Raw genomic sequence first — 9,236 nt, forward strand, 5'->3', positions numbered from 1 at the left:
ATGAGATGACAGACGTAGAGTCTTGTATTTCTCTCCCCGCTGTGTTTTTCCACCACCAGCCTATCCTTGAGTCAGTAGTATGTCTCCACACCACTGTGTTCTGTCCGCCATTATGTATGATTATTGGCGTGCTTGTAATAATTTGGTTGAGCAACCGTAGTTCGACCCTGTAATATATTTTATGCTACTGGCTTATTGTATCAAGAATTTGTCTGCCAGTGTGGAGGATTTCTCTCATACTGGACTTAAAAGATTGGCTTTTCAATAAATATTTTTATTGGAAAACCGGTCGTGACAAGCTTGGTACCAGAGCCAGGCTGACTGTAGGAAGCCACTAGGTGCGATCGCTAATTGGTTATTAGCCTGATAGAGCTAATTTATATTTTTGCAATGGTAGTCATTTTCTGTCAGTCAGCATAAATTTATGATCTGACCCTGCAGAATTTTGCCTACTTTTCTAGATGGCCGACGTCAGCTGCGAGTCTCAGACCTTCGCCAACGTACCCGATGGGTTCGTCAAGCTTCTTTCTTCCATCGTTCAGGTCGCGATGGGGCCATCCGTGCGCCCAGTCTTCACACTCTACCAGCACCGAGTCAACGACAGTCTGACCATGCACCAGGCCGTGGTGCAGTTCAGGGGAGGGCGTGGTGAGTTACGCCGCTTCCGGTTCGTGGGAAGAGACATGCCTACGGAGAGGCATGCTATGTAGATGGCAGCCCGCGAGGCGATAGCTCGTCTCAGGGATGTCCTTCCCATGATGAAGACTCGTCGTTACCGTTATCTTCCGTGCCATGTGCCTTACACCTGTCACTACGCATATTCCTGCCCCAGAGGAGAACGAGACGAGGCTTTTGAGATGCTCATTGAGTATCTCCGGGCCCTGGAGGCAGCCTTCGACAACCTGGTGGACGACTTCGTAGCTACCCGCATGGACTCAGTCCATGGCTATGCTGCCAACAGGAGGGAGCTCCTACCCATCGCTCTGCCACCGACTTTTGTCTCGTCATCAGCATCTTTTACGCCTACTCGTCGCCTGCCTTCTACCGAAGAATTTAACCAAGTCATTGCACCCACTCCAGCGCGCACTACACCAACCTTCGCGCCCACTCCTGTACGTGTTGCTCCGCCCCTGGCGACCGCTCCGCCCGCTCTGCGCAACACTACACGTATGGAGCCCATTAGCGAGGAGGAGGTCGAGTCCCCAACCTCGCTACGCCTCGTCCTCGGCAGGGCAAGGGAGGTCGTCAACATTTCTGCCTGAGTACGCTTAGCTGCCGTGTGTTGTACCGCTTTGTAAGATATGTGCATAGGCTGGGAGAAGTAGCCTGTTTTCGCATCATGTAGGATCGGGAGAAGTGCACTAGCCTTAATAACATGTCAGGATTAGGTACGCATATCCTGAGTGATGTACTGTATAATTACCGCCCGCGTGTAAGATGTGTAATGAGCAGTCCTTCTCCGTGCGCAAGTCGTTTTATTTTTCTTAAGTAAGCTGAGTTATTTAATTCTATTTGCCAGCTTTATGCATTTTATGGATTTGTTTTTGCGACTCTTTCCGCTTTTCTTATGGGTTTTACAAAATATATCCCCAGAGTGAAAAATGTCTCGTCCTTGGACTCGCTCCATGCCAATTCCATCAGAGGAAAATTATGATGCACAACCCAGCAACGAGTTCACTCAGGGACAGTCAAGCCAACCGGGAAATGAATCGGCACTTTCACAAATGTGCCGCCTTTATGAACAAAGTCAGCAACAACATCGTGAAATAATGAACCAAGTCATCAACATGGGAAATCACCATGGACAGTATCAGCAACATTCCAAGTTATCTGAGCTACAGAAGACACGTCCTCAAACATTTTCTCACACTGACAAGCCTCTTGAAGCCGAGGACTGGCTTCGAGATATGGAGAGGAAATTAATTATTGCAAAGTGTTCAGATCTCGAGAAAGTACTATATGCTCCACACTATCTCACAGGAGCAGCCACATCGTGGTGGGAGAATTTTCTGCACATGCATCCCAACGAAAATGACATAACCTGGGATGATTTCAAGGAAGGTTTCCATGGTGCACATATTCCTAAGAGTATTATGAAAATCAAGAAGAGAGAATTTGATGACCTCAAACGAAGGAACATGACAGTGTCAGATTACAACAGTCAATTTACCCTATTATCCCGCTACGCCAATGAGGAGCGTATGACTGAAATCAAGAAGATGGAGAAATTCCTTGACGGTCTGGCGCCCGCACTTAAATGCCAACTGGTCGTGCACACTTTTCCTGATTTTAAAACGCTGGTGGACAAGGCCATTACTCTGGAAAATGAGAGACGCAGTCTGAAAGATATCCGCAAGCGAAAAAGGGACCAGACTAACCACACACGCAATCACCGAGGCAAGATGGATTTTAAAAAGGGTGGGACACCCAAATTCTCATCCAATGTCTCACGCCCAATCAAGAATTTTCATGCAAGGGACAAGGAATTCACCTATCGCCCCGGCGTTACTTGTTACGCTTGTGGAGAAGAAGGGCACTATGCCAAACAGTGCCCCAAGCCAAGGAATTCAACCCCAAAGCCGAACAACGACAGCAATAATTCAGCGCCCAAACGAAACAATTTCTATCCCAACAATAACCACAGGAAGGGTCATCTGAACCACGTAACCAAAGAGGAGGCACAAAATGCTTCAGATATCGTACTCGGTACGTTTCCTGTCAACACAATACCTGCAATGGTTTTGTTTGATTCTGGAGCTTCTCACTCTTTCATCTCGAAAAGTTTTGCTTTGCAAAATAATTTTTCGATGCTTCCTTTGGAGAAATCCATAATAATCAAGTCCCCCGGGATTCAGCAAGTTTCTCAGAATTACTGTCAGAATGTGGTCATTGAGTTTGAAGGATTGGAGTTTTACGCAAACCTTATTGTATTGGAAAATAAAGGACTGGATGTCATCCTAGGGATGGATTGGCTAACCACCAATAAAGGTTTTATAGACTGTTTCAACAGGACCGTGATTCTCACACACCACCAAGGGAAGACAATAAGAGTATCAGCCAAGGAAGGAAAAAGACCCCGGCAACCGAGATTAAATAAGGTGGACGTTTCTGAGCTAAACAAGGTTCCAGTAGTGTGTGAATTTCCAGATGTATTCCCTGAAGAGCTGCCAGGCATGCCACCAGATCGAGAAATAGAATTCCGCATTGAGCTAGCACCAGCAACCACCCCCATATACAAGAAACCATACAGAATGGCACCATCCGAGTTGATCAAATTGAAGAAGCAGATAAAGGAATTACTGGATAAAGGGTACATTCGGGCCAGCTCCTCACCTTGGGGATCACCAATTTTATTTGCCAAGAAGAAGGATGGAACGCTGAGACTGTGTATCGACTATCGAGCACTTAACATGGTCACAGTCAAAAACAAATACCCGATGCCAAGGATAAACGATTTGTTTGATCAACTTGCTCAGGCCAAGGTATTCTCAAAGATTGACTTAAGGTCAGGATACCATCAATTGAAGGTACGAACGGAAGATATCCCCAAAACAGCCTTCACCTCCAGATATGGACTGTACGAGTTCACAGTGATGCCATTTGGATTAACTAACGCCCCGGCATATTTTGTTCACCTCATGAACAAAGTATTTATGAAGTTTATGGACAAATTCGTCGTAGTATTCATCGACGATATTCTGGTATACTCCAAAACACCAGAAGAGCACGCAGAACATCTCAGGATTGTACTAGGAGAGCTAAGGAAACACCAATTGTATGCCAAGTTCAGCAAGTGCGAATTTTGGCTAAGACAAGTAGGTTTTCTAGGCCACGTGCTGACTCAAGACGGTATAGCAGTGGACCCAGAGAAAGTCAAGGCCGTACTTGACTGGAAGTCACCAGCCAGCGTAACAGACATACGAAGTTTCTTGGGAATGGCAGGGTATTACCGCAGATTTATTGAAGGATTTTCCACCATATCCAAGCCTATGACACAGTTACTCAAGAAAGATAAGAAGTTTGAATGGACAGAAGCCTGCGAGAAAAGTTTCCAAGAGCTAAAGCGGAAATTAACAACAGCACCAGTATTAATTGTACCCGATATACACAAGAATTTTGAAGTATTTTTTTGACGCATCCAGAAAGGGTCTCGGATGCGTGTTGATGCAAGAAGGCAAGGTTGTCGCCTACGCTTCAAGGCAACTTCGCAAACACGAGGAAAATTATCCCACTCATGCTTTAGAAATGGCAGCAGTTATTCATGCACTCAAGGAATGGAGGCATTTTCTACTTGGGAATCGATGTGAGATATATACGGATCACAAAAGCCTCAAATACATTTTTACGCAGCCAGAACTAAATTTACGGCAACGCCGCTGGTTAGAATTGGTAAAGGATTATGATGTTGGTATCCATTACCATCCAGGGAAAGCAAACGTAGTGGCCGATGCCATGAGTCGGAACCCCAGCTCCGACGGGAACTATCTGCACAGCTTGAGGCCCGAATTCCATCAAGAATTTGTCAAGCTCAATTTGATAATGGTAGCAGAAGGCACCATATCAAACTTGGAAATACAACCACACCTTGTGGGGAAAATTAAAGAGGCTCAGTCCGGTCACCCCAGCATTGAAGGAATTAAAAGGAAGTTGAGTATGGGCAAGGCCTCGGAATTCGTCATAGACAATGAAGGAATATTATGGTACGGAGAAAGGCTATGCGTGCCAAACATAGAAGACCTTAAACAGCAAGTTTTAACTGAAGCACACACCACTCCATATTCGATCCACCCTGGAGGAACCAAAATGTATAAGGATATTCAGGAAAGATTTTGGTGGCACGATATGAAGAGGGACATAGCCGCTTTCATTGCATGCTGCGACTCGTGTCAACGCATAAAAACTGAACATCAGAGACCAGCCGGACTACTGCAACCTAACAAAATACCTGAGTGGAAATGGGATGAAATAGGGATGGATTTTATTGTCGGATTACCTCGGTCACGACACGGGAATGATGCCATATGGGTCATCACTGACAGGTTGACCAAAGTAGCACACTTTATTCCAGTAAAGACAACCTACACCACTCAGAGGCTTGCCAGGATTTATCTTTCCCGCATAGTCTGTCTGCACGGTGTCCCGAAGACTATAATTTCCGACAGAGGCACTCAGTTCGTCTCAAGATTTTGGGAGCAATTACAACAGGCTCTGGGAACCCAACTAGCCTTCAGTACCGCATACCATCCTCAGACTGATGGACAAACAGAACGCGTAAACCAAGTTTTAGAAGACATGCTGAGAGCATGTGTCCTCACCTATGGAACCAGTTGGGAGGACAGCCTGCCATATGCCGAGTTCGCATAAACAACAGTTACCAGGCCAGCCTGCAAATGGCTCCTTTCGAAGCCCTATACGGAAGGAGATGTCGTACCCCGTTAAATTGGTCAGAGACCGGAGACAGCCGCATCTTCGGACCAGATATGCTCAGAGAAGCCGAGGAAAAAGTCAAGCTAATCAGGGACCGACTTAAGACCGCTCAAAGTCGACAGAAAAGTTATTATGATCAGAAACATCGTAGGGTCAGCTTCGAACCCGGTGAATTCGTATACTTGAGAGTATCCCCGATGAGAGGATTGCAACGGTTTAAGATTAAAGGAAAATTAGCACCAAGATTCATTGGACCATTTTGCATAGTGGCACGAAGAGGCACTGTAGCCTACCAGCTAGACTTACCCGAAGACTTGTCCGAAATTCACGACGTGTTCCACGTCTCTCAATTAAGGAAGTGCATAAGCAACCCAGAGAAACAAGTATCTCATGAGAACATTGACATACAGCCAGACCTCACCTATCGAGAACGTCCCATAAGAATATTAGAGGAGTCTGAAAGGAGGACCCGACAGAAAACCATCAAGTTTTTCAAAGTCCAGTGGAGCAATCACACTGACAGTGAAGCAACCTGGGAAAGCGAGGATTTTCTTCGGACAGAGCATCCACACTTATTTAAGGATCAGCTGAAATCTCGGGGACGAGATTTTTCCTAAGGGGGTAGGTGTTGTGACACTCCAAACAAATTTTTTTGTTTTCAGCAAAAGCTTTGTGGTTTTTGAAAAGAGGCCATTTAAAATTTTCCAGAAAACCTTCCTCTTAAGAAACTTTCTTTTCTTTGGCAAGGTTTTTATTCTGGCTTCAAACTTTGGTGTTTGACCTTTTGAAACTTCTTCTCTGTTGGTTCTCTCTCAAAATTTATTTTGGGAGTTTAATCTTTTTCTTTTAAAAAGAAACTCCATGAAATTTGGGGTTTTCATATCTTGGAACCACCATGACTTGGCATTCTTGCCCATGTGGTAAAACCCCTCCAAAACCTCCCCTACAGCTTGTGATCAACCTAAATTCTCTGTCCCAACTAATCCAAACTGGTTTTGGATTTTTATTCCAATTATTTTTCCCTCAATTCAATTCTGAAAATTATTTGGAGCCTGAGAGATTTTCAAAGCAAGTGCCCTATTGCATTTGAGTTTTGACCTCAAACCAATTCTCCTGGATTGTCCTCTGAACCCACAACCCAGAACCATCTTGATCCACTCCTCCTCTTTTCAAATTTTTCAAAATTCAGTCTCTGCAAGTTTGGACCAGATTCGCCAAATTTGGTGAAATTCATATCTACACTCCTCCAAAAATTCCACCAAAATTCAGGCAGCCTATTTGAGCAAGGAGAAGCCACTCCACCAAAAATCAGCTCAAGGAAAAATCACCAGAGGCCAATTTCATTCGGTCGAACACCTGGTGGGCACTGTTACTGTTCATAGTTCAGAAAATTCAGTTTTCAGTGTCATCTTCAGTCTGTCAGTTTCAGTCACGCGGCCACAGTGCCCTTGGCACGTTCCTCGCCGCCTCTTCCTCTTGTCCGAAGCTGCACACGTGTGCGTGGAGCCTTCCTGGCGTCGGTAGCGCGCTGGCTCGCCCTCGCCGGCGTCTTCTGCGGCGTCGGGACCTCCCGTGGCGGCCGACAGGAGGCACACCACGGCAGAACGCCGTTCCGCGCCGCCCATCGCTCCCTGGCTCTCCGCGTGGCCTCATGCACGCCAGCGCACGCCCGTAGCACAGTCACCGTGGCCGGCAAGCACGGAACGCGCTCTCCGCCGCCGACGGGCCCGCACCATCACCGTTCCGTCGAGCTCGCCCTTAACACCCAAACCCCGGCCAGTTCAACACCAAAACGGACTCGTTGGACCTCCGTAATGATGCTCGACCCCCTAACCACCCCGACCGAGCACTGCGCCACCGTAATCGCTCGCCGGTGATCGTCGTTCACGGCAACCGCCTCGGACCGCCTATATAAAGGGGTCCCGAGCTCACTCTCGTGCACGCAGCACCTCCACTACTCACCAACACCCCGCCAGGCCACTAGGGGGACCTCGAGGAGGTCTCCTCCCCCAGCTCCGGCCGCCTCGCCCCGCCTCGGCCTCCAGCTCGATTCACTTCGGTGAGGCCACCTCCGGCGCCCAAACCTCGTCCGTAGCCCTCTCTTGCACCCAGTAGTCTAACCCCCACCTCAATTTAATCTTTGCAGCCCTCTCCGACGAGCTCCATCCACGCCCGAACCACCGTCCGCCGGAGTTGAGACCGCCGTCGACGTGCTGCTCACCGGCGACCAACACCACCACCCACCGTTGCGGAAGGACACGGTGAGCACATTGGTAACCGACGAGCCTCGTCCCTCCCATTTGAAAATTTAAACATGACAAGTGGGACCCGCTGTCAGCCTCTCTGTCCTTTCTAAACGAAGCGTTATCTGAAAACGCCTTCTGCCAAATACGTTTTCTCTTCGGGCTGGCGTAATCGCTACCGAAGCGTTTTCTGCTTTTATAAACTAGCCCCTGGAAATCTTCTGTTTCATTACAGATAAGTCCCTGGACAAAAACCCTTATAACTTTTAATCAGAAAAGTATTTTTGATTGATTCTTTTTCTGTTCTCTTTAAAATTTTGTCTAGTTTTTTATCAGATTTATTTGAAAAATATTTGGTTTACCTTATGTGCTCTCCTTGGTATTTACGTTAGCGCATATATCTTCTTTAAACGTAGATACCGAAGGAGGTGACGGAGCCGCGAACTTCACCGAGCTAGGCTCCGACTACTCTGAACCAGGCAAGCATGTTTGAACTTTTGATATGATGAGTGTCTTGGCATGTTTTGCATTTAGTTAGTTTCATGGCATGCCGGTGAGTATACCGATGAACGTTATTTTATGTGATAATGAGGTAAGTGAGTTCGATGATCCATACGTGGATGAATGTGAATATGAATGGCCATGTGTTGGCATGAGGATGGGTACGACGGCAGTGTTGTAGCACGCCAGTCTTACGCCAGACAATGTGACTTCAGTGTCAAACCATATCGGTCCAGTACCTATCATTTCCTTCCTTGTACTACCACATGTTTTCCGCAAGGAATATGGTTTAGTAAGTTCCAAACCGCTTTCATGGTACACACCAAAGAGGAGAGGCCGTGATGATGGTTCCATGGCCCTGGATTAAAGCCAGTCATCCGGTCAGGGGGCATGGGTGTTTCCGGTTGGGACCGAGAGGGGGGCACCCCTTAGAGCGCGCGTATATAAATTTGATCCCATCCTATTCGAGATTGTGATCTCCCCGTCTCAAAAGTTTTTCTTGGACGATGACTAGGGTGATTCCTAGCATCGAGAGGTAGGATGGGTGTGTACCGGTTAGCTGTGTTTTCTTCTGAAATACCGTAAACGGAACTAGTCCTTCGTGACTACGGAAATCCGTTGACTGTGGGAAAAATTTTGTACAAACTCTGCAGAGTCATATATTCCTCCAAATCATCTCTTCCATGTCAAGTTTCGTTCCTTCTTATCCTAATCAATTGTCAGCTTTGATGACAGAGACTCCGGTGAATCGCATGAGTGCTAAGTCCGGTTAAATGATCACTCCTGTGGATGGACTAACCCGTTTGTTTCATGAATTGAATGTTTATTATGAGTATTATTTACTTGTGAATAAAAGCCCTTTTTGTGATGTCGCTCAGACGTCCGACTGTGGCATTTCTTTTTAAAGCCCTTTATGTGATGTCGCTCAGACGTCCGACTGTGGCATTTCTTTTTAAAGCCCTTTCTGCGATGTCGCTCAGACGTCCGACTGTGGCATTTCTTTTTTAAGCCCTTTCTGCGATGTCGCTCAGACGTCCGACTGTGGCATTTCTTCTAAAGCCCTTT

The sequence above is a fragment of the Triticum aestivum genome, chromosome 4B, assembly GCF_018294505.1.
Source record: "Triticum aestivum cultivar Chinese Spring chromosome 4B, IWGSC CS RefSeq v2.1, whole genome shotgun sequence".
NCBI classification, from domain to species: Eukaryota; Viridiplantae; Streptophyta; class Magnoliopsida; order Poales; family Poaceae; genus Triticum; species Triticum aestivum.